At 46.7% G+C, this 7,336-nt stretch overlaps 1 protein-coding gene across 6 annotated transcripts in view; it reads left to right on the top strand.

Annotated features, from left to right (window-relative positions):
* The first annotated feature begins 1,041 nt into the window (after window positions 1-1,041).
* Window positions 1,042-7,336, top strand: part of Fut8 (fucosyltransferase 8) — a 485,432-nt gene continuing 479,137 nt past the window's right edge. For 3 of the 6 annotated variants that reach the window (XM_004624778.2, XM_023702814.1, XM_023702817.1), the window contains exon 1: window positions 1,043-1,366. The gene's annotated coding sequence lies outside the window, so the exon portion shown is untranslated. Of the gene's footprint in view, window positions 1,367-2,155; window positions 2,472-7,336 lie in introns of those variants that run through there. The other 3 variants (XM_023702829.1, XM_023702832.1, XM_023702816.1) reach the window with 2 other exon arrangements.

The following is a 7,336-nucleotide window of genomic DNA, read 5'->3' as shown; positions in this document are numbered from 1 at the left end:
GATCAAACCCAGGGCCTTGCACCCAGTAGATAAGTGCTCTACCACCACAGTCTTAGTCAAACAAATGTTTTTAGTGATTTTTATTTTTGTTTTCTTGAAATAGGGTTTCTCTATAGTTCAGGCTAGCTTTGAACTGATTTTGTAGTACAAGCCTGGGCTTGAATTCTCTGGGATTCTCCTGCCTCAGCCTCTTGAGTGCTGGCATTATAGCTATGCCCAGCTAGAAATGTAGTTTTTAAAAGCTAGGACTGTTGTCTACACTGGAAGAGGCAGGATAAGCACTGACATAAATGAATTTTCTGGACAGTCACTACTGGCTTGGAACTTAGTATGTAAAGATCTGTACTCTAAGGTTTGTTAACTTATACTTCTAGTTCTGGGATACAGCTAAATCCTGGCCATGCCCTAGAAAGGGCTGCGATGATGGGTGTGTTGTTATTGGTTGAGAAATACACTGTCTCAACAGAGCAGAGGGGAGAGCTGTTGAAAAACTTGTTCCTGAGTGTGGCCCAGACACAAAATCATTTGTTATTTTCATATATTGTCTAATACCGTGCATTAGATCCTGGGTAAACCTCGAACTCTCTGCGTTGGAATTCTGGCCTTGCCAGTGTATATTTTCGTGTGATCCTGGATAAGTCCCTCTATTTTCCTCTCAATTTTCTCTTTTTACAAGACGATAACTATCATAAAAAATTATGCGAATTATTTCACGAGATGCTTTTTATTTAGAGCTGACAAAATACCAGGGTTATAAGGTCCAGCAGAACCTCTCAGAACCAGAGCTCTTCAGGACAGGGGTTTTTCTTTGACTCATCAGTGTCTTGTTTGTGTCTCTAATACCGTTCCTGACCTAGAAGAATTTCAATAAATACCGTAAATTTTACGAACGTTATTAGGTTGATTGCATTGTTGGCAGGGGACTGCCTCTTAAATCTCTTTTCTGGGATCCTTTAGTACTTAGCATCTACAAGGCCGCCAGTATTTCCTCTGGGATAAGTACCGACAGTATTTACTTAAAAACACTGACCCTCGGGTGAGCAAGCATTCTGGTCTTGAGGGCATTATTCCGCCTTTTCACCTCACAGCGCTCCAGTCCCGGGATCTGGGTCCGGAGGCTACAGGGAAGAGTTTGGAACGGGAAGCTCATCTTGCAGCTCTCTGATTGGCTGGCTCGCACTCCACTCACGCGGCTCTCAGCTGTGATTGGTCCGGACGGCACCCCCTTGGCGGCGAGTACTTTTTAAGCCCAGGCGTAGCACCCGGGTCCTCCCGCTTAGCTCGCGGTCTGGGCTGGCCCGAGGTAGCTCCTCTTCGGCCGTCAGCTCTGCATCGCGGGCGCCTGGAATTTCCCGAGTCCGAGCGGGTAGGAAGCATCCTAGGGCAAAGCCTCCTCCCTTCCCGTGGTGTTTTTTTCCCCCTTCTCAATAAACTTCCGCCTCCGACGGGCTGTAGCAGCCGCGGGTCGGGGGAGGCCGGGCGTCGAACTCAGGCCCTCGTGTGTGTGTGTGTGGGTCTTATTCTTCGAGCGAACGTGGAAAACGAGCTTCCGCAGATGAGATGCCGGAGCCACGCTGTTGAGAAGGCGCAGCGCGCGAGGGGCCAGGCGCCGGCCTCGAGCCGGGCGCGGGGCGCCTCAGGGCCGCGGGCCGCGGGGGCACGGGCGGCCGTCTCCTGGCGCTACGAGAAGCGGCTCTGCTCGGCGCGCCCCTCAGCCTCCGGCCTTCAGGCGGTAGAGGGCGGCCTGCGCCCGTGTGCGAGCCCGCGCCGCCGCCGCCCGGCTGGAGGCTGGAACTCCGCCGTCCCGCTGTGGCCCGCGGCTCCGCGCGGCGCGGATGCTGCCGCTACGCTACCCCGGGGCGCAGCGAGGAAGGGGGCGGGGAGGACCTCGGCACATGCCAGGGACGCCGAAAGGAGGCAGCGGCTGGCGCATGCGCGCCCTCTCCCCGAAGCCCGGAACGCCGGGGGGCGCGCGCCCCCTCCCCCACGCCCGCCCGCTCGCGCCGGCCGAGGCTTCCCCGCCTGCGCTCGTGGTCGGAGCCGCTCCGGCGCGTGCGCGCGTCCTCTCCGGCCGCCCCGAGAGCCGGGTTCCCTCGGCTCCCGGCCCCCGCCCCCCGCCCGGCCCCCTGCCGGCCGGTCCCCTCCCTCTCCTCGCGGAATGGGGCCGGCGCTGCTCGGGGTCGCGCGCCCTGGCCCCGGCTCGCGCTCGGTGTCGGTCTCGCGCTGTCAGGGACTGCCCGGCTCGCGCTGCCTCGCGCTCTCGCTCTCGCCCAGGCAGTGGCGCCGGAGGCTCCGTTAAGCGGCGGCCGCGGTTCCTGTTTCCGTTTCTTCCTCTCCCTTCGGTCGGGAGAAGCATCCTCCACCCAGACTCCCCTCCCATTCCCCCAGCGCCGGGCGGCTGCGGCTGAGGGCTGTGGCCACGGCGGCGGCGGCGACGGGGGACGGCGGCGACCGCCGGGCTCCCGCCTCGGGTAAGGGGGCGCAGGACGCCGGGCCCCGCGCGCCTCGGGGTCTCGGGCCGGGCGAGCGCGGGCTCTGGAGGCTGCGGAGCTGTCTTTGCCCGGCGACCCCCGGGCCTGTTGCTGCTTATCCAGCAGACCCCAGAAAAGTAGGAGGGAGACTCGGGGACGCCCTGGCGGGGCCTCGCGCGGTGTGGGCAGGGCTGGGGGCATCCCCGGTGGCCGGGACGCGCGGCGGCGCCTCGGTTTCCCCGCGCCGCGCATCCCTGCTTCGGGCTGGGGCCGCAGCCGCGGGGCGAGCAGCGGTGGGGGCGGGGGCGGGGGCGGGAGGTGTCCCTGCTGTGTCTTGGTCCTCCGCCCCACGCACCTTCCTTGTTGTCCGTAGTTGGGTCCGGTAGTCACAGACTATGGCAAGGGGGACGCTGTGCGTTACGGGGTTTCTATGTGGGCTCTCGGGCCAGGACCAGGGAAGGAACGCGCACAAAGGTTCACTCCCCGCGTGGGGCTGGTGCTGGGCGGTGGACTGCGGGACAGCCTCGGTGCCCTCTTTTGATGTGCAAATTTCGAGCTGGAGGCTTTGGGTCTAGAAACATTTAGGAAGGGTAACCGGGTCCACCTGAGTCAGTTCCGGGAGGTTTGTTCTGCACGTGAGTGCGTTGTTGGGTGCAGCACCTGTTCTCGCTGTACGTGCGGAAATGTTCTGAGACCTAACGTATTTCTTAAGTTAAATGACATTGTCACTTTAGGGTTATTCCTGGTGAGCTCTTAATGTTGCGTGCCCTCTTTGACCCGTTAGATTGAGGCCTTGGATAAAATAGGTGGAGTTTTTTCTTTTCTATGTTTAACAGTTTACTTAATTGAACCCGAGAAAGCGTACCCAAGGAAAGCTAGACCCCAGTAGATAACCTCTAGGGTTGGGGCAGGGGGACCAATAAAACAAAGTTGTTTTTTTTTTTTTAATCCGTTTAAACTTAAACATTAAACAAGTAACCGACTTAACTTTGACTTGTCTCTGTAGAAACTAAGCAGGTTGCACTATAGTTCTTTATTGTTATTCCTGGGGTAAGGTTGCATATACATTTTTTTCTTAATTTAAGTATCATGTTTTATTCATAAATCTTTAGAGGTACATCATATAAAAAGTAGGAGAGAAATTTGCTAAAATAATGGATTAAGTTGTCTCTCTTAAAACAAACTGAAACCTTATGCCAGATAATCAGATCTTGTACGTTGCTGTCCTCATGAAATACTTTGTATGAAGATTTTAATTCATTATTTATAAAGACTACGGTATTAAAGGGGAAAGAAATTGAAGTATTTGAACTTGTGATTTTATAGGTGTCGTATGGAAAAAATGTAATGAGTTAGAGATGATTAGGTTATAAAGAATATATAAAGATGGTTTGGAGGCATGGATTTTGTTACTATATAAATTGAGAATTCTGTTTGAATTAAAGAGCTTAGCAGCTGGGATGGAACTTGCATAGATTGCAGAAACGGATGTAAAAATATGTCTGATCAAATGGTGAGTTAACATGAAGGGTATGTTATGGTTTACTAGGACAGGGATTTAGAACAGTTTGAATATGACACTGTGTAGATTGTATTTTAAGAATGTTCTTGAATTTAAGTAAAAAGTCACAAAGTTGTTTTCTTACAAAGCCCTGTTTAAGATTTGTAGAACTGCAACAGTCATTCTAATTGCATTCTGCAGTATTTTGTTTCAAATACTACCCAGTTATTTGTAAGGAATAAAAATGTCTTTAAAAGTGATGAAGTTTGAGATTTGCTAGTGGGTAGGAAAAACTTGTGTGCTTATGTGTGTTTTTTACCTGTGTGTGTGTGTGTGTGTGTGTGTGTGTGTAAATGCAGTTGTATTAGTAGGTTGGTCTGGAGGGGGAGCTAGTGCCAAGGCAAAGTGTATCTTAATAGATGTTTGAACTTTTGAAACACCTAAAACCACTTTTATTACCAGAAATAACATAAAATTTTAATTTGTAGGGAGATTGGTGTAGGCATATATCTGTAGATAGTTGCTTGTAGGGTGCATTTGTTGTGCATTGTACATTAGTTTAAGTCATTTTTTCATACTCTCACATAATGAAAGCAAATGTTTCCTGAATTTCTTACATAAGAATTTCTGTAAGTATGTTCTAAAAATTGTTTCTTCTCATGAAGTGCATCAGAACATAAGGTGGCCCTTGGTACATGTTGAGTGCTAAAAGTTTTCCCACAATGTCTGTAGTGTTAAAACTTGATGAAAGGGAGAGAGGGAGGGAAGGAGACAGTGAAAGAGTTGGGGAGAGGGAGAGAGAATATGAGCTTGTTTCAAGTAGAGTCTTCTATGGATGTAGATTTTAATTGTTAAGTAGGGTAAATATTTTGAATAAAAAACTGGACTCTTAAGACATCTGGAGAGCAGTATCTGAAGGTCACTTCTTAACCACTGTAATCATTGTCTCCTGTAGTATAATGCAGTAAGTCCAGCTGTTCTACTAAGTTGAATTTGTACCTTTGAATATGAAACAGATACTATTTTGATTTCATGGTCATTGATACTTTATTTAGATTTTTAAACTATAATCAGCTAGCTTAATTTACTTCTTATTCACATATTCTTTAATTCAAGTCTAGAAAATTGATAATGATATTGCACATTAAAATTGTTGAAGTATTCATTTTGCTGAGGGTATTGGTTGGGCTTTTTGTTATCCATAGGCTTTCATTGTATAAATAGAATCTCAATATTGATAAAAGTTAAAAAAATGATTTTCCCATTTCCTTAATGATCAGTTTTGATTGACTATAAACTTTAGTAAATGTCTTGTTTAATGAGATGATAAATGGTCCATATTATGGCACATTTATAAATACAGAAGTGATTAATCCCATAAGAGTGAATATTTAAAAAATGTCAGTAGGCTTCTTTACTTAAAAAAAACCCTAAGATTCTAAGCAACCCTGAAACTAAAAAAGTATTACTGCTACAGTGCTTTTGTATTTATATAATCCTGATTCTGTCAGTCTTTTTTTTTTTTTTTTCTCCTAGAACTGGGATTGAACTCAGGCCCTTGTGCTTGTCAGGGAAGCACTTATTCTACTAAGCCATCTCCCCAGCTCCTCTGTCAGTCCTTTTTTGATGAGATACCAACTTCCTTTGCAGTCACCACCAGTATTGTAGCAGTTAGAGGATCAGTACAGGATTCTGTTTGTTTCTTCTTGAGTGATTCTCTGGCTTGTATTTCTGTACCATACAGTAGGATAACTGGCAATTTGAGTTTTTAAATTGTAGCTAACTGTAATGAGACAGTTAAATATATTAAAAGTAAACACATTTACAACTGACTTTTAAAGAACATTTAAGAAAAATCCCTAGTAGAAGAATGTTATGAGTCTGTGTATATTTAAAATAGTTTTCTAAATTGATTAGTCTCAAGTTTCAACCTTGCTTGCTGGATGTTGTGGTACATACCTGTAATCCCAGCACTTGCCTGTAATCTCAGTACTAAGGAGGCAGAGGTGGGAGGATTGCTGTCTGTGCTACATAGTGAATTTAAAGCCAGCCTGAATTACAGAATGAGGCCCTGTTTCAGGAAAAAAAAATGTCTGAACCTTACTTCTTCTACGTTTTATTTTCTTGCCTATATTTCCCCTCCCCTAATCACTACCTTCATCATCCACAATTTTCTCTTAAGAATAATTAGAAATTAAACTAATAAAAGTTAACTTTATCACTTAGCTGGTTTTTTATCAGTTTTTTTGATTAAATAATTTTGTATCAGTCTCTATAGTATTTTGAACATACAACCCACATTAACTTAAGCTTTTATAATCTTCTTCTCTTTCTTTCTTTATTTGGTACAGGGTCTTGCTATGCAGCTCACACTTGTGCTCCTTCTGTCTCAGCCTCCCCAGCACTGGGATTACAGGTGTGCACCACCATGCTCGGTTTCCGTAGCCAGCTTGGTGTACCCAGGGTGGGCTCTCGTGGCATGTGGTACTGGAGATTGAACTCCGGTCCTTGTGCTTGCGAGGCAGATGCTTAGACTGCCAAGCTATCGCCCTGGCCCATATAACGTACATTCAATACAGTACATTTTCCTTTTAATACAAGAAGAGCAAATAGGATCTATGGAAGCATGTTTTGTATGTTAATTTTAAGAATTTTACTTGTGTACTTTCTGAAAGCAGACATGTGGGGTTAGTTTTTTCTTCCCTTTTATTTTATTTTTGTATTTATTTTCTTTTCAGGTAGGCTCTCACTATGTAGACCAGGCTGGTTGTGAGCTCATGATCCTACTGCTTCAGCCTCATGTACTGGAATTACAGGCTTGTGCTACTATGCTTTGTTTACGTTATCTCTTAGGAAGACTTATCTGTGGCTGGATACAGTGGCTTAGGCCAACACTATGGAAAGTGGAGTTAGGAAGATCACGAGTCCAGCCTGGACAACTCAGAGATGTAGCAAGACCCTGTCTCAAAATTTTTAAAAAAAGTACTATTATGGTTTGTGTCTAGATGTTCCCCCAAAGCCTCTTGTGGTTATGGGGGGGTGGGGAGACTAGCTTCAAAGACATGTCTGAATCTGTAGTTTGTGGTTGTCTCATTGTGTATCGCTGGAATTGGGGAATGTGAGTTACACTTGCCTGAGGGTGGGTAGCCTGCATATGATAAAAGGGAGGAAAAGAGGCTTGCTCTTTCTTGTCCTTTTTGCTCTTGTTACCCTTGCTTTCTTCCACTGCCATTAACCTTTGCTCCTCTGTCAAGTGCCACCCTGCCTTAGAGCCAGCTGATAGGACTTGAAACCTGTACAAACTGTGAGCTAAGTAATTAACCTTTCCCTTATCTTTGGGCATTGGGTATTTTGCCCCAGCAAT

The sequence above is a fragment of the Octodon degus genome, unplaced genomic scaffold (genome assembly GCF_000260255.1).
Source record: "Octodon degus isolate 3935 unplaced genomic scaffold, OctDeg1.0 scaffold00007, whole genome shotgun sequence".
NCBI lineage: Eukaryota > Metazoa > Chordata > Mammalia > Rodentia > Octodontidae > Octodon > Octodon degus.
Note: the sequence above shows the minus strand (reverse complement) of the source record. Positions and strands in the feature narration are given on the sequence as shown.